The 18,548-nt window shown below is 43.9% G+C and overlaps 1 non-coding gene across 1 annotated transcript; it reads right to left on the bottom strand.

The window, feature by feature from the left end:
- Window positions 1–17,866: 17,866 nt before the first annotated feature.
- Window positions 17,867–17,941, bottom strand: Trnap-cgg (transfer RNA proline (anticodon CGG)). The gene has a single exon. It is a non-coding gene; the product is annotated as a tRNA-Pro (tRNA).
- Between the last annotated feature and the right edge of the window lie 607 nt (window positions 17,942–18,548).

Below are 18,548 nucleotides of genomic sequence, written 5' to 3'. Positions count from 1 at the left end.
GCCAAAGAAGAGATTTACAGAAAAAACCCGCAAACCCGCGCATTCTGGACGAATGAGAGGAGAGGATCACACTTGTCCGCGGAAATGTACCTGTGACTTTCGTACAGAAATCAGTTGGCGAGGTTCCTATACGTTTACTCAGCTCGGTCGATAACGCAGGAGCATATTAAGAATTGCAGTGTAGTACACATATTCTCATGGTTCTGAGAACCTACTGCAACCTGTTATAGCCAAGGAATAGCATCATGCTGGATGAGATGGCAACGTGGTCTTATATCCATCGTTTCAGTCAATAGTCAATGTCTAAAGTGATGCCACATGCCTAGGTTATGAGGGGGATAACTGATATCAAGTAAGAACTGCTATAGTTAATCACTCAGTTGTATGTAGTTTATGTATGTATGTAGAAAGGAGCAGGCATCCTAACTGTATCTACATGTACCTTTTATGTTACCCTAATGAGCACTACATAGATGGTATATATGCTACTACTGATATTATTATCATGTGAATGTCAGTCTTGAAATTCAAATAGATGGAGGTATACAACAGAATTAACCACCCTAAAAGTTATATCCTAGAAATAAGGTGTATTTGAAGCACAATATGTAGGAATATTCAATGAACTGTGGATGAAGCCAGGCCAACAGGCATTACATTCATTGATCAAAAATGATAGTGCATTGAGAATGGCTAGTTTCTAGCTGAAATCTAGATCTGCCAATAAAATTTCAAAAGGACGACTGATAGCTGAAATCTATTATTTACAAGTCAATGTAACAGTCGCTGCGTGCAACAGCCTTCTGAATGGAAGTTACCTGACGTAGGAATATGTCTACGTGAAAGTTTACTTGAAAGATATTACTGCAACGGAAGTTGGTTGTTAAATAGTTCTCAGAAAGTATTCACAAAGGTATATGCGACTAACAGTTTGTTAACTGTATAAAAATGCATCAAAAATTTTTACAAAGTTACTTTGACTTAATTATAATTGACCGCTTAATACACGGTTTGGCAGTCTCTTCTTCTTACTGTTTATCCGTATACCTTCGAACAAATCAAGTTTGCTTTCTTTTGGTGCGTTATATAGTATCTTCGTGTTCTAATGAATGTCTTTAAGGTTATATTGAGGATTATTCAAATGGAAACCGAAAACAGTTTTATTATGTGTGTATGTATGCATCATTAGTTTTTGTCAAGTTCAAATTACTAAAACGATGTTTTTATAGTATGCTTTACATACGTACTTTGTAAATGCGACTGGAAGGTATGTTTTCACTGTAATTTTGTTGCATGTAGCTTCGTCGAACATTTTCGCAGGGTCGGCATGGTTATTGTCAGATTTGGCATTGTTAATTTAAGAGCCGGCCGGATACCCTTCCGGTCGCCACCCCAGTACGCGAATCATGATGATGATGATGAAATGATGAGGTCAACACAAACACCCAGTCCCCGGGCAGAGAAAATCTCCAACCCGGCCTAGAATCGAACCCGAGACCCCACGATTTAGGGGCACCAGCGCTAGCTAATAGACTACGAGCTGCGGACTAACAGCTTTTATTCAATTGTTGTTGTTGTTGTGGTCTTCAGTCCTGAGACTGGTTTGATGCAGCTCTCCATGCTACTCTATCCTGTGCAAGCTTCTTCATCTCCCAGTACCTACTGCAACCTACATCCTTCTGAATCTGCTTAGTGTATTCATCTCTTGGTCTCCCTCTACGATTTTTACCCTCCACGCTGCCCTCCAATGCTAAATTTGTGATCCCTTGATGCCTCAAAACATGTCCTACCAACCGATCCCTTCTTCTAGTCAAGTTGTTCCACAAACTTCTCTTCTCCCCAATCCTATTCAATACCTCCTCATTAGTTACGTGATCTACTCACCTTATCTTCAGCATTCTTCTGTAGCACCACATTTCGAAAGCTTCTATTCTCTTCTTGCCCAAACTGGTTATCGTCCATGTTTCACTTCCATACATGGCTACACTCCATACAAATACTTTCAGAAACGACTTCCTGACACATAAATCTATACTCGATGTTAACAAATTTCTCTTCTTTAGACACGATTTCCTTGCCATTGCCAGTCTACATTTTATATCCTCTCTACTTCGACCATCATCAGTTGCTTTACTTCCTAAATAGCAAAACTCCTTTACTACTTTAAGTGTCTCATTTCCTAATCTAATCCCCTCAGCATCACCCGATTTAATTTGACTACATTCCATTATCCTCTTTTCGCTTTTGTTGATGTTCATCTTATATCCTCCTTTCAAGACACTGTCCATTCCGTTCAACTGTTCTTCCAAGTCCTTTGCTGTCTCTGACAGAATTACAATGTCATCGGCGAACCTCAAAGTTTTACCCTGTCTCACTCCTTTCCCAACCACTGCTTCCCTTTCATGCCCCTCGGCTCTTATAACTGCCATCTGGTTTCTGTACAAATTGTAAATAGCCTTTCGCTCCCTGTATTTTACCCCTGCCACCTTCAGAATTTGAAAGAGAGTATTCCAGTTAACGTTGTCAAAAGCTTTCTCTAAGTCTACAAATGCTAGAAACGTAGGTTTGCCTTTTCTTAATCTTTCTTCTAAGATAAGTCGTAAGGTTAGTAATGCCTCACGTGTTCCAACATTTCTACGGAATCCAAACTGATCTTCCCCGAGGTCCGCTTCTACCTGTTTTTCCATTCGTCTGTAAAGAATTAGCGTTAGTATTTTGCAGCTGTGACTTATTAAACTGATAGTTCGGTAATTTTCACATCTGTCAACACCTGCTTTATTCAATTATTCTGGTTAATATCTATATCTACATCTACATAGAAAATCCGCAAGACACGATGCGGCGGAGGTACGCTGTACCACTATTAGTCATTCCCCTACCTGTTCCACACGAAAATAGAAAAAGGAAGAAAACGACTGTCTATATGCCTGCGTATGAGCCCTAATTTCTCGTATCTTCGTAGTCCATACGCGCAATGTATGTTGGCGGCAGTAGAATCGTTCGGCAGTCAGCTTCAAATACTGGTGCTCCAAATTTTCTAAATAGTGTTTCTCGAGAAGAACGTCGCCTTCCTTCCACGGACTCCCATTCGACTCCCCGAACACCTCCGTAATACATACGTGTTGTTCGAACCTACCGGTAACAATTCTAACAGCCCGCCTCTGAACTGCTTCGATGTCTTCCTTCAGTCCGACCTGGTACTGATCCGAAACACTGGAGCAGTACTCAAGAGTAGGTAGCACCAGCGTTCAGTCTGCGGTCTGCTTTACAGGTGAACCATTCTTTCCTAAAAATTTCTCCCAGTAACCGAAGTCGAGCATTCGCCTCCTCTGCCACAATTCTCACGTGCTCGTTCCATTTCATATCGCTTTGCAACGTTACGCTCAGATATTTAAACGACTTGGCTGTGTCAAGAAGGGCAGTAGTAATACTGTATCCGAAAATTACATGTTCGATCTTCCTACTCATCCTCATTAACTTACAATTTTCCGCATTTAGAACTAGCTAAACTGGAAATTTTGTCTAAGTCGTCTTGTATCTTTCTACCGTCACTCATATTTGACACTTTACCGTACATCCGAACATCATCAGCAAACAATCGCAGATTGCTGCCCACCCCATCTGCCCAATTATTTATGTATATAGAGAACAACAGTAGTCCTATCACAAATACTACTGTACCCCGAAATATTTTTAAGCTGCGAAATTTTATAACTATTTCCAGATCTCACCGTCACCATTTAAGCGGTTTAAACCAATAATTGCAGTCTTGGACAAACAAAGGTTTTAATGAAATCTACAACAATCAAGTTTACAGATCGCAGTCTTCATTCTGACTGCGTGAGATAATTACAGTAGTAATTAATTATAGTATCAGATTACGTGGCAATAATAAGAGTTGTCTGCCATGAGCCTAACGTTCAATAATGTGCGCATGAGGGTGTGCTCCGGAACAATTGTGCTTTAGTATGGCCTATTACTGATGAATAATTAGTTCCCGCACCTTGTTAGTTAAATGTTAAGACAGAATGGGCACACCATATTAAAGTAAAAAAAAAGTTAAATTAGTCTTTGCCTTCCTACAAGTGTAAATGCAGAAAAACTTTAAATATCAATGGGAATTTAATTCAAATTTTATGCATTTAGAGAATATCAGCTGGGCTCATGGCCTTTATAGAATCTGTTAATAACTGGACGACTGCATGATTCTTAAACAGTATTCTTTAGATGAATTTTTCATTTAGTGTAATATTCGGACTTAGGCTCTAAAATGTCCAGGTCCAATATTTAAACTGGCAGTAAGTAAACTCGAGCCAAATGACACTCAAAATTATCACAAAAAACTATTCAATTCCGTTTTATAGACACCCACATTTAACATTACCTGATTATTGCAGTCATTAATTTTCATTAAAGGAAATTTTTCCGACATAATTAACCTTGAAATTGATTAATATTCATTTAAAAGAGCCTTAATCTGGGTGACATCCAACGAAACATTAAGATACGATAAAACAGACATTAAACCTTTTTCTACCGAAAAGACAAGGATACGCTTTACTACGTGCAACAAAGCATCTCCACCGCTCTTAATCGTCTCTGCTTTAACTTTTACTCGTGGCACGACGACAGAATGAAACTATACCGTTGGGTTTTCAGTGCTAAAACTTACTAAATAACGATTCAGTACCTGCACCAGCTTTGTGCTCTGTCGTAAAAGTGTTCCCCAAATAGCTGCCTGTTCCTCCCCATTGAGCGTCAATCCATTACCGTCGCTTCCTCTATCTTCGCCCAGTACCTTGGCAGCTCCTCGTCGGTCCGCCGTCTTTCAGTCACTTTCCATACATGCACATGACAGCAGAACACGAACAAGTGATTAACTTCGCCGTTTCCAAGACGCTCGCTCCCAGACGCCCGGCCATAACACTCTGCCCTTTGTCGACGTCAGTGGATTTCTCCATTTACAGCCGGTATGATTGGTAGAATGACATGTTCCACATATATAATTCTCCTATCCGCGTCACTTTACCGAAACGCCGTCCTGTGGCATCCGTTCTCGTGATGAGCAGTAATCATAATGTTTTGACCCATCAGTGCAGAGGGTAAGGCAAAAATATGTTACCAGTAAATGGACGTTTAACCAAATGAAATTACAACGCAGGGATTTGGTTACATGGTTTCAATGTGACACCATCCCGCTCAGTGCACTTATAGAGTCTGTCCATTGTTGATTGTAAGTACCGCTGGGACATTTGGGTAGGGATAGAAGCGATGACCTCAGTGATGCTGTGCTTCAAGTTCTTCAAGTATCTAGGTTTGCTGGCACAGACACGGTCCACGACCATGCCCCACAGCCAAAAATTGCATGGCGTCAGGTCGGGTGCATGTTGGCCATCGGAGAGAACCGCCTCGATCAATTCAACGTACACCGAACGAGTCGTTCAGGTATTCCAGAACCATGTGACAGTGATGGGCAGGAATCAGGACGTTCGAAAGTGTCCTCAGTGGAGAATCGCAAGTGCGGCGTTCTCCTCCATGCTCGTGCTCAGCAGTGCAAGGTAATTCTCTGCCCTTGCGGTTTATTATTCAAAAAGGAAGGGTCCAGTCACTCTAAATATGCTCACCTCGCACCAGACGTTCACCCTGCTGGACTCCCGCATGTCCTCTCGAAATTCCAGGCGAAGACTCGGTCGCCCAGGTTACACAGTTGGGCTTCTTCACAAAACCGCTTATGTGGAATGGTGCTTCGTGAGAAAACATGAACAGAATGTCAGGCTCCACGTGCACCATTTCCGAGATAATTTGTGCAGCACTCACAGGTACTTGCTTGTCAGCGTTTGTGACATGCTGCTCAATATACCGTTGGTGTGGTTTCATTTCTAAATCCTGGTGCAAAATTCTAACCACTGACCTCCGAGATACGTCAGTCTCTAGAGAAAGACTGCGTGAAGACTTGGTTCAGCTGGCTACCATCACTCCCTGGACGAGGATAATATTCTGTTCTGTTCGGAATGATCTTCTGCCACTGTTTCCCTTGCAATCGTCTTGAACGGACCGCATCGTTACAAACTTCTCGTAGATCCTACCACTTGTCAGGCGCGATGGTGTATCCCGTCCGGTCCACGCCTTGAATTTCTCTTGTAGAATGCCTTGACCTCCATCCACGTAGCTATCATCCTCCATTCGCCAGTGGAATATAGGTACACAAGAGTTTATTAAGCGGAAAAATACGAAATAGAATACCCATGTAATGTTAACATCTTTGAACCTCACCCTAAAATTATGCAGAATCTTAAAATGAGGACCGTGGAATTTGTTCTCTCGTGGTGTAATCCGCGACTATGAAGTTAGACGGAAGCCCGAAAACGTATTTTGATCTATAAAAAAGATCAGCGACTCTTTAAATGGAGTTTTTGACAAGCGTCATATCTTTCGTGGTGTAGTTGTTACATCACCATCGGCTGTGAACAGATTTCCCTCCGCTAGTCATTTCAATTAGGAAGCTGATTGCGGGGCGTAGCGAGAGACCAAACAGGTGTCAGGATAACAGCGAGTGGATCTCGGAGCACCAGGTGGCAGCGTCTGCTCTGAAACCAATTAGCCAACTGAGCGTAGCCGCCCAACGTTCCCCAGGCTAATGCATTCCGGCTGGGCGTAGCTGCCCCTGTGAGGCAGGCACCCCGACGTGCGGCCGTGCGTTATTGGCAGCCGTCCTTTGCACAGATAGCCCAGACCGGGCCAGGGCACACCGGTGCGGTACAATCCCCCGCAGCCGACCGCAGAGGCCGCCGCGCTCAGGCAGTTACCGCGAAGACCAACGGTGGAAAGTAAACAGTGGGACGAGAACGGGCGAAAGCAATTATGACGTTAATAACAGGCGCGTGTTTACCTAGTTTTATACCGACTATGTGAAACAGCAACTTCCTCCTCTGTACGTGATGTAGGAGGCCTGGCCAACCGGCTGCTTCTGTGATGCGGCAAAATATGTAGCTGTTTTATTATTTCTTTTATCTGTAAAGACCAGGCCCTGAACCCTACTGTTACCTTTAATCAGTCGTTCCACATATTTTGCATTAGTGAAGTCACTCAAGGTGGAAACGGCGTTCTTAATGTAAACTATGAAATTAAAAAAAATTCTTATTGTGGGCCAACACGACTATGACAATACGTAGTTAGAAACTTCATCGCGAGCGAGCCAGGTTGTAAACCATAATCTCGTAAGATGACGGTAACAAGGCGAAGTGCCAATTACATTAATAATTTTTACCGATTTCGACTAGACAGTCGATGTCAAGAGCTCATAAATATCTATTCGCCGACAGCTGCGCCAAAATATTCTGGAATATTTGTTAGGTGCCCTTGCTTCAGGATTGCACTGCTTTCACTAAAAAGAGCCTCAAGGTAATGTAGACCCCAAAACATTTTGAGGCACATATCGGTCAAGCAATATTTAAAATACTTTATAGGATTGCCAGTAATTTCCTTTGATGTTCTACTCGCAATTGGAGCGAGAGCAGAGAGACTCTATATGCTTCGCTAAGAATCCTGATGTCTCTTCTTCTGCCTTGGCGGTCCTTACGCGAAATGTGTGCAGGGGATAGTAGGATTGTTCTGAACTTTGTCGCCAATGCAGGTTCTCTGAACATTCTGAGTAGTGTTTCGCGAAAAGACAGTCTTCTTCCCTCCAGGGATTCCCATTCGAGTTCACGGAGTATTTACCTTATATACGTGTATTGATCTAATCTATCGGAAACAAATTTAACAGCACCCCTCGAAATGTAAGTATTCTTTTGTAACTACGTAACAATCACTCACTTCATTCCAGTTTTCTTTGCACATGTTTTATATATCGTTGCAGAGCGTTTCAGAGATAGTTTTAAAACTGAGAATTTGAATCTCTGACCTTCGGAAATTTTCGTTCTGTAATAATGAATTATTTTGAGCGGCTGAAGTATTTCTCGCGTTAATTCGCATTTTATTGTTATAAATACTTGTTTTTACCAATTTTACATTGCGTTTCTTTGTTGTAGTTTACGCTTACTGATTATACACTGTCTAACGAAACAAGTGAAGCATCGTAAAGATATGTCCATGTAACTGCGTACACGTACATACGATTCGCGGGTATACGCGGGTATATACATGATTGGACTTGCACTTCTCTGTGACACGTAGAACAGCTACCAGAGTGCATTAGTGTTGTTCGTGTACAGCGTTGTTACCACATCTGGTAGGTACATAAGGGTCGTGAACAGTGTCAGATGTTGAGTGATCACTGTGAAGGACAGGAGATATCGCGTACTGGTGTGAGACAATGTTATCAGCATCTGACTGCCGCGCGGAACGTTTAGTATCCAGATTTGTGGGGCAAAATGGTTCAAATGGCTCTGAGGACTATGGGACATAACATCTGTGGTCATCAGTCCCCTAGACCTTAGAACTACTTAAACCTAACTAACCTAAGGACATCACACACATTCATGCCCGAGGCAGGATTCGAACCTGCGACCGTAGCAGTCGCGCGGTTCCGGACTGTTTGTGGGGCATTTGGGTGTGACAGTGTCCCGGTGTTGGATAACATGAGACCGTGAGAGCAGGTGCTGTCGTCGTCAAGACTCCTGTGTAGCACCTATGGCAACCACATCATAATTTTGTACACCAAACACATCGTAGTCCTTCACATGTGGGCCTGCCATCCAGTAACACGTAGTGGACTCCCAGCAACATTGTGTGTCATCTCGCACAGGTTGGAGACTAGCAGCAGCCGATGTATGGAATTATCGTCCCATGCACTGACCTCGTCATTGCTGTTAACGCCACAATTCGAACGAATTCGTACAGAGTGGTGTCAAGACTACGAATCGTGAAATGCTGTTTAATTGTGTCGCATTGGGTTCAGAATGTTGTATCTGAGGGGATCACAAAGGTAATTCGTAGACTAGGAAGCAGGAGACAGACCAGGATACCTGAGCACATTACAAAATATTAATAGACAGTGCTCTGATTGATTACTCAAATACATTTATTTATTTGTTGAGAAGCAGTCATGTACAACGTAACAAGCATCTGCAATCTCTGAATAAAGTCGTTAGTCAACTCCACAGCAAACTATCTTTCTAAATGTGCTGGTTCTGAAAGACCTAAGTAGCTATGACGTCGGCAGCCGCTGGCCCGTGGAGCCGAGCTCTCGAACTGGCGAGAGGATCTGTGCTGACGAACTGGCCCCCGAGAGTTGTCGTCGGAGAGGACAGTGGTGTCATGCAGCCTTTCCAGAGAGGGGAGGTGCGGCGCGTAATTTGCCTATACTACACTCCTGGAAATGTAAAAAAGAACACATTGACACTGGTGTGTCAGACCCACCATACTTGCTCCGGACACTGCGAGAGGGCTGTACAAGCAATGATCACACGCACGGCACAGCGGACACACCAGGAACCGCGGTGTTAGCCGTCGAATGGCGCTAGCTGCGCAGCATTTGTCCACCGCCGCCGTCAGTGTCACCCAGTTTGCCGTGGCATACGGAGCTCCATCGCAGTCTTTAACACTGGTAGCATGCCGCGACAGCGTGGACGTGAACCGTATGTGCAGTTGACGGACTTTGAGCGAGGGCGTATAGTGGGCATGCGGGAGGCCGGGTGGACGTACCGCCGAATTGCTCAACACGTGGGCCTGAGGTCTCCACAGTACATCGATGTCTCGCCAGTGGTCGGCGGAAGGTGCACGTGCCCGTCGACCTGGGACCGGACCGCAGCGACGCACGGATGCACGCCAAGACCGTAGGATCCTACGCAGTGCCGTAGGGGACCGCACCGCCACTTCCCAGCAAATTAGGGACACCTCCTGGGTTATCGGCGAGGACCATTCGCAACCGTCTCCATGAAGCTGGGCTACGGTCCCGCACACCGTTAGGCCGTCTTCCGCTCACGCCCCAACATCGTGCAGCCCGCCTCCAGTGGTGTCGCGACAGGCGTGAATGGAGGGACGAATGGAGACGTGTCGTCTTCAGCGATGAGAGTCGCTTCTGCCTTGGTGCCAATGATGGTCGTATGCGTGTTTGGCGCCGTGCAGGTGAGCGCCACAATCAGGACTGCATACGACCGAGGCACACAGGGCCAACACCCGGCATCATGGTGTGGGGAGCGATCTCCTACACTGGCCGTACACCACTGGTGATCGTCGAGGGGACACTGAATAGTGCACGGTACATCCAAACCGTCATCGAACCCATCGTTCTACCATTCCTAGACCGGCAAGGGAACTTGCTGTTCCAACAGGACAATGCACGTCCGCATGCATCCCGTGCCACCCAACGTGCTCTAGAAGGTGTAAGTCAACTATCCTGGCCAGCAAGATCTCCGGATCTGTCCCCCATTGAGCATGTTTGGGACTGGATGAAGCGTCGTCTCACGCGGTCTGCACGTCCAGCACGAACGCCGGTCCAACTGAGGCGCCAGGTGGAAATGGCATGGCAAGCCGTTCCACAGGACTACATCCAGCATCTCTACGATCGTCTCCATGGGAGAATAGCAGCCTGCATTGCTGCGAAAGGTGGATATACACTGTACTAGTGCCGACATTGTGCATGATCTGTTGCCTGTGTCTATGTGCCTGTGGTTCTGTCAGTGTGATCATGTGATGTATCTGACCCCAGGAATGTGTCAATATAGTTTCCCCTTCCTGGGACAATGAATTCACGGTGTTCTTATTTCAATTTCCAGGAGTGTACTATGCTGGTGTCATCCATGCTGGAACCACCCATGCTGGAGCCAACCTCCTGGTCCGCAGATATTGACGTGCGTGTTGCTGGACTTTTGATGGCCAGAGCACAAGTGGTTTCTTAGGAAGACACTACATCCATCCCCCCCCCCAAAAAAAAAACAACTCCGTACAGTCGTTGAGTACAGACGAGTGTCATAGTGACAATGGGGAGGAGGGTGTAACACCATAGCTGTAATGCCGTACGGATTTATTTTGCCTTTTGTTTTGGTTTAATGTTATAACATTGAGTATCTATAAAAGGTTGTTGATGGAATCGATATCATGAAATTGTTTATTCTTTTCTGTGTAAAAACTTTGATGTCATGGTTTGATTCTATGCAATGTAGTGTATCTATCATTTAAATTCTTTGTCTCATTGGGAGGGAGACAAAACTTACTGTATATAATTGTAATTTTGCTTAAATAATTTGTTATAGAAATGTTAATATGTGCAAAGGTTCCGGTTTGTTTAAAATGATTGTTTGCTGTTATGTAAACTGCTGAACTTCACTTAGGGTTCTTAGTGATTTTGTATGTAAAAGGTGTTGTGGTTCCCCTCGGGAATGGAACTGTGTAGCGCGCGCAAATTGTGGTTGGCCTAGGTAGAAAAGGTGGAACCAGGAGTCAGTCGGGGACGAGCTACCAAACTATCAACTGCTCATGTAAAAGTTGTGTACTGTGTTGGTTTTGAGAGAGGCTTTTCCCAGCGCTTTCCAGTGCCTCAGATGGATGGACAAAGAGCTGGAGCTATTCTGGAATTGATGTCTATCATCGCCACCAATAAATGACAGAGTCCAGCAATTCTACCTGCAAATCCACCTATCAACATGCAATTGCCACGACATTGCGCAATCACTGTGATGGAACACTATAGTAATGTACAGTGAAGGATCAGCTCATTGGATGTTTAGTGTAATCAAATACAAGGTAAATTTTAACTGAACTTTACTACCTACCGTGATTTATCCTCAGTCACATATCCACTTAGGGTCCCTCCCACGCTAAAGAGCTTACCGAGTGTCCTTTATTGAAAGAAAGTTAATGTGGCAAGAGAGTGAGCAAAAGTACATGATGCTTCCTGAAAATAATTTTTCTATTAAAACCGCTTATTAGTATATTGTTGCCAATTTCAAAATTAAAAGTTCCTAAAAATGAGGATGGTAAAGTTTTGCTTAGTAAATAATCACATTGCTGCTTGTTGCAAATCGCAAAAGGTGAGCCAGTTTCCTACAGATATGTCAAGTTGTGTTCTACTGTAGTAAGAGTTGAGAACTAACACCTTGTTTCTTTAGTGTATTGAAAGTGTGTTTAGTATGCTCTGCTACAGTGGTCAAGATTAAGAGACCCCCTCCACTGAAAGTAGTTCAAATGCACAAAGTTACTTAATTATAGCAAGTTTCAATTACTCTTCCTATTCAAGTGAACTTCTGTACAGTATTGGAATACCCTTGTGTATTAAAAGTGCATATTAATAGTGTAGCAGGATCAACAGTTAGTCTATTGTGCTCAAGCTAGATAACGATTAATAGAAAGACCACTGTCTATGAAAAAAATAATTTCTTTATTCAAAAGATAGTGAGAAGTAACCTGTTAGTGAATTCCATTTATCTTTCATTCTAAATAGAAAAGTATTTAACTGAGAGGGACTTAACCTGTGACCAGTTCATAATTTTGCAATGAACTACATTTACAATTTTATGTCAGCTAGGAAAATGTTTGAAAAGTAATACTGAACCTACGTCCAATTTCTGATTCTACAGTGTATATTAATAGTAATGTTATAAAGACCATTCAGTTTGAATAAGCCCTGAAACTAATAGTGTGTATTGTTATCTGTTATATTTATGCAAATAATTTATTCTACTATGTCAACTCCAACCTTCACGTGAACATACTGTATTCAGGTGCCAGAGTTCATTGCACTCGCGTGTGGCAAAGTATAGGCTGTGTTTTCCGTTTAAAGTTACTCATACTTATTTTCTTGAACAAGAATGTCAATTATTCTCTTGCCTAATTAGGCTGGCGACCGTTTTCGTTATTCTCTGAACTGTGTAGATGGGTAAAATATTGTTTATTACTGTTAAAATATTTACGTAATTCTGACTTTCATTTCCGATAAGCCACCTCCAGGTACAACACGGTCAACATACGAAGTTCCTCTCAGAGGGTAACACTGCTCTGTTGCTTTATACCATAATTGCTTTAACAAGATAGTTTTATTTCATGACCTGCCTCCAAATTTAAGGTTATGGTATTTCAGTAGCAGACGGTAGTGTTATAAGGGCAGGATGTTTAGTGAAAGGATGGAGGCAATAGCTGCCACAGACGCCGCGCCGCATTCCGCTCCCTGCGGTGTGCCCTGAGCTTCGCCGGTAACATTCACCAAAGGACTCACCCCAACATCCTGATGAGGCGCAATCAGCATACCAAGCGAAGCTGATACTATGTCAGGAGCGGTAGCTGTGCTACTGGGAGCTACCAAAGACGGCTCATGACCCTATGACGGCGATGAAGACGAAGGCCTCGGGTACGCATCCAGGCTCCGAGTCCAGCACCGCTGATCCCGAGCGCCATGGAGCCAAAGACGACCAAAGTGGAGTTTTCAGCAAGAGTGTTGGTGAGGATGGCCTCAGCCACCCGGCTACTGTGTCTGTAAGAAAAGAGCTTGCGGCAGTATCACTTATGCGCAGCTGATTGCTGTGGTGACTAAGCACACTGGTAGCACCGTGTAATAGAGACGTTAAAATGCCGAGGCAACGAATGACCGTCCCCTTCTAACAGCGGCGATTTTGGAGAAGGAACCTGAAATAAACGGAGGCTCCTGTGGGATACTTAGCTGAAGGATGCCCAGCAGCTGCAGCAAGGTGCAGTGGCGGCGGCCACACAGAAACTCCACAAGAGATAGTCATCATGTGGCTGCGATCGGTAGGAAGACAGAAACAAGAGTAGAGCCTGGTCGTCCATGTGGGTAGCGCTTATATTTTCCATTTGTTGCTTGAAGGTGTGGAGGAACCGCTCAGCTCCACCGTTTGATTCCGGGTGGAACAGCGCAGTTGTGATGTGGTGGATGGCTGAGGTTGCTCAAAACTGCTGGAAATCGGCCGCGCCAAACTAGCGGCAAATGTCAATCACAATAACTTCTGGCAACCCTTCTAAATAAAAAAATCATGTCAAGGACTGTATCGTGGAACGAACTATGGAATGCATTCGCACTGTGATCAGAAATTTCCTAAAGGCGTCCACGGCAATGAGTCAACGAGTGTTACAAAAGGAGTCCGTGAAATCAAAATGTAACCTTTGTGACGGTGCCCTAGGTCTAGGCCAAGCGAAGAAATTTTGAGAGCGGGCCGCCTGATTTTCGGCACAACTGTGGCACTGAGCAGTCAGCTGTTCATTTCGTTCGTCAGTGCCATGCCACGCACTGTGACTACGTGTCAAATGCTTCGTGCGAACAACACTCCATTGCCCTTGATGCAGAAGGAGCACTGGCTGCTGAAGAGGATGAAGAATCAACATACATGACGAATCCAAGTCTGTGCACAATAAAGCCTTATCCTGGTGGACTGTCAGATCGTGCCAGCAAGCAATGCACTGATGAACCAAAGAGTTTTGGATTTGGCGTCCCAAACGTGACCAACCCTTGCGAATGAAATGTAACAAAATGTTCAAAGCACGGTCAGGGGCCATGGCATGAGCAATTTTCCAAAGTCCTGCATCGTATCCAAGTCCTGAACATCCAAGAAACAATAAGAAGCAGCCAAAGCATTGAAATCAGGATCATGGCCGACAAGACGATGGGAAAGCGTTGGCATGTTTAGCCATGGGCTGATACAAAATTTCGTATTGATAAGTGGACAAACAAAGAGCCCACAACTGCAGCTTCTGTGTAGTGTACTGTAGAATTGTCTTGGCTGCATTAAAAAAGCTGTGATCCGTCTCCAAGAATAATTTGCCACCAAAGAAGTACTGGTGAAAATTTTTTACACCATACTCTATGGCAAGGACTCCCTTTTCATTTTGAGAGTGGGTCCGTTGAACATCTGTCAACAGTTTCGATGCAAAGGCAATCGGTCGGTCGTGAGGACCATATCTGTAGTTCAATACGGTCACATTGCCATGAGGAAAGGCATCAACAGCGTAAACAACCGGCATCGTCGGGTCAAAATGTCCGAGACAATGATAATGAAGAAAAGTATCCTTCAGCTCTCGAAAGGCATCGTGACAATCCTGCCACCAAACAAAATGAATTTTCTTTCTGCGGAGCCAATGCAAGTGGGCCGCGATTTGAGCAGCGTTGGGAATGAAACGCACGCAATATGTTAATTTGCCCAGCATAATTGGCGTATATTGTGTGGCGGTGAAAACTGCAGAATGTCCAACAATTGAGATTAGTGGTGAGACCAGGGTACTCCAGTTCAGACAACACTTGACTAGAAGAATGGATCGGTTGGTAGGACACGTTCTGAGACATCGAGGGATCACCAATTTAGTATTGGAGGGCAGCGTGGAGGGAGACCAAGAGATGAATGCACTAAGCAGATTCAGAAGGATGTAGGCTGCAGTAGGTACTGGGAGATGAAGAAGCTTGCGCAGGATAGAGTAGCATGGAGAGCTCCATCAAACCAGTCCCAGGACTGAAGACCACAACAACAACAACTATCAAAAACAGTCTTGATCACAATTTATTTATTACGGTGACTGTTTTCGATCACTACTGCGGTCATCTTCAGACCAATGAGCAAGGACCTCCTTCTGCTGGAGAATCACTACTGTAGGTAGCAGAAGGAGGTCCTTGCTCATTGGTCTGAAGATGACCACAGAAGTGGTCGAACCAGTCACCATAATAAATAAATTGTGATCAAGACTGTTTTTGATGGTAAATATTTGTAATACTTTGATCACTGTTCACTCCCACTATGTATTCAAAAGTAATTAATTCATATGCATTCAAGAAGTACACTGTTCAGTTTCTTAGGCTGGAAGTCAATGCATTCACCTGTGCTATGTATACCAGCTAATTTAGGTCTAATAATGTTACTCTATTTTCTACTCTTTGGCCTTCTTATTTTGGAGTGTTGTTTTGTCTATGTGCATTAGCGATATGAAAAATTTCAGGTTTTCCTTAGGCATATTATTGTCAGGCCTCGAAGATGTTAAGAATAGTATTTTCACTAAAGAGGGTACTCATTCAAATTCCTTATCGTCAACCTGTCTTCCATGTTTGATTAAGCATGTAGAGTGGTTTCCCAATCTACGACGTTGATCGCAGTTCCTCCTGTAAGTTGTACCTACTTTGCTAGCACTGTGATTATTAATACAATCCATAATAATATGTTCTTCTTCTCTTCTTCCTCCCTCTGTCATGTGTGTAAGGTATTTAATACCTTCTATTACTGATTGAAATGTTTCAGAAAGAGACTAATCTCACTGCAGCTGTCCTAATTTTAGCAGTCCTAATTTCTAATGAATAGCCTTAATGCCTCAGGTGTGTGTTGATATTTTCAGTTTCCTTCGTACAACTTTTAACTCTTTGACTGCTACAGATGTGCTTTCTGCATTCCATTGTGAATGCAGCTTTGTTGTCGCTTTATAGTGCTACCCGTGCTGAGAGGCCGTGAGTATTTGGGCAAAGAGAGCGCCAGTGTATTTTTTTCATGCAGGTTGCATACATTCAGCAGCAAGCATACATTCAGAATCAAATTATCCTCCTCCCTTCACCTTAACCTATTATTCCGCTAATTATGATCCCCCCCCCCCCCATGATTGATTTATAGTCTCTGGGAGTAATCCATCCTTCTGAGAAAACTTCTTCCTCTCCCCTTCCCCCACACTTCTGGGAGAAGAGATGCTAATACTCAGACACTTTTTTATCACCCCTGTCCAAGCCACTTTTCTCCCTCTGGGAAATACCACAACCTTCATCCCTCTCCAACCTTCACCATCCTCTCTCAGGAACCCTGGACCCCTTTCGACAGTAGAAAAATTGGTGGGGAATAGCACAAAGCAGTATCTCCAAACTTTTCTGTTGAAGGACACTGGTGCAGTTAGGTCTAAATCCTTACTGCCTTGTCCCATGCCCTTCTCGAAATACTGACGCACTTTTGATTCATAGGCTTGACTAGATTGATGACTACAGTTCATTTGCATATTTGGTGGGAAATACGTGTGAAGGTAGTATTTGAGGTTGTAGGCTCACCTTCACAGTAGATCACAGAAGCGAGGAAGCATGCAAAGTCGGCATGCAACCAAATGGGCATCGCTCCTGATGGAGAGCATTATTAAACTTTATGAAATTCTTTTCCTCGGTAGGCACATAGCAAGTACCAACGTGTTGACATCACAATCTACTAGATGCTTTGCTAATAATTTGTCTGAGGAGAAGGTATTCAGACACCTTCAGTAGATCTGCTGTTTACCATTGTGTTTACTGATTTGGAAAGGAAGCAGGTGTGACATGTACTCGATTAAACAGTAATGATAATTGTCTTTCTTCTTATTTACCCCATCTGAGACCAGCAGCATGTTCCCATGCATGTTATGGTTACTGACAAATTTTGAGAAATAGAGAGATCTGACTACTATAACTTTATCCTGCTTGTTCTGTGCATCTGATTTGCATTTCCCCATGCCTTAAACATGAACCGACATTCTAGTATTCTGCACCTCAGATTTAGTTATGTCCTATATCTTGATGGTGAACTCGATACACTCAAAGTTGTTACACTTATGAATTTTAAGGTATCTACTGTATCGAGAGATGTACTATTAATATTGTTTAATATTTCTCTGGCAAGCCAGGAATGACCATACAAATCAAGCCTGGACGTTATTATTTTTGACATTAACACATGCTTGCTTATCAGCTGTTTCTTTAGGAAGCTTGATATAGATTGACCCACAATTTATTGGACCATAGACATGTGTAAGGATGTCAGGGTTCAGTATTCAGCTAAGTGCTTTAGTGGACCCTGTAACTTCTATCTCGTAAAACCAGTCAGGTGTAGCACTCAAGGTGGATTGACGAAATCACTCGGCGATTGATGTACTTCATGATATTTTCCCCCCAAAGATATAGAAGCCTTAAAACTTCCTGGCAGATTAAAACTGTGTGCCCGACCGAGACTCGAACTCGGGACCTTTGCCTTCCGCGGGCAAGTGCTCTACCAACTGAGCTACCGAAGCACGACTCACGTCCGGTACTCACAGCTTTACTTCTGCCAGTACCTCGTCTCCTACCTTCCAAACTTTACAGAAGCTCTCCTGCGAACCTTGCAGAACTAGCACTCCGCTGCAGAGTGAAAATCTCATTCTGGAAACATCCCCCAGGCTGTGGCTAAGCCATGTCTCCGCAATATCCTTTCTTTCAGGAGTGCTAGTTCTGCAAGGTTCGCAGGAGAGCTTCTGTAAAGTTTGGAAGGTAGGAGACGAGGTACTGGCAGAAGTAAAGCTGGGAGTACCGGACGTGAGTCGTGCTTCGGTAGCTCAGTTGGTAGAGCACTTGCCCGCGAAAGGCAAAGGTCCCGAGTTCGAGTCTCGGTCGGGCACACAGTTTTAATCTGCCAGGAAGTTTCATATCAGCGCACACTCCGCTGCAGAGTGAAAATCTCATTCTGGAAACATCCCCCAGGCTGTGGCTAAGCCATGTCTCCGCAAAATCCTTTCTTTCAGGAGTGCTAGTTCTGCAAGGTTCGCAGGAGAGCTTCTGTAAAGTTTGGAAGGTAGGAGACGAGGTACTGGCAGAAGTAAAGCTGTGAGTACCGGACGTGAGTCGTGCTTCGGTAGCTCAGTTG

This window comes from Schistocerca serialis, chromosome 2, assembly GCF_023864345.2.
Source record: "Schistocerca serialis cubense isolate TAMUIC-IGC-003099 chromosome 2, iqSchSeri2.2, whole genome shotgun sequence".
Taxonomy (NCBI): Eukaryota; Metazoa; Arthropoda; class Insecta; order Orthoptera; family Acrididae; genus Schistocerca; species Schistocerca serialis.
This window is presented reverse-complemented; position numbering and strand designations above follow the sequence as displayed.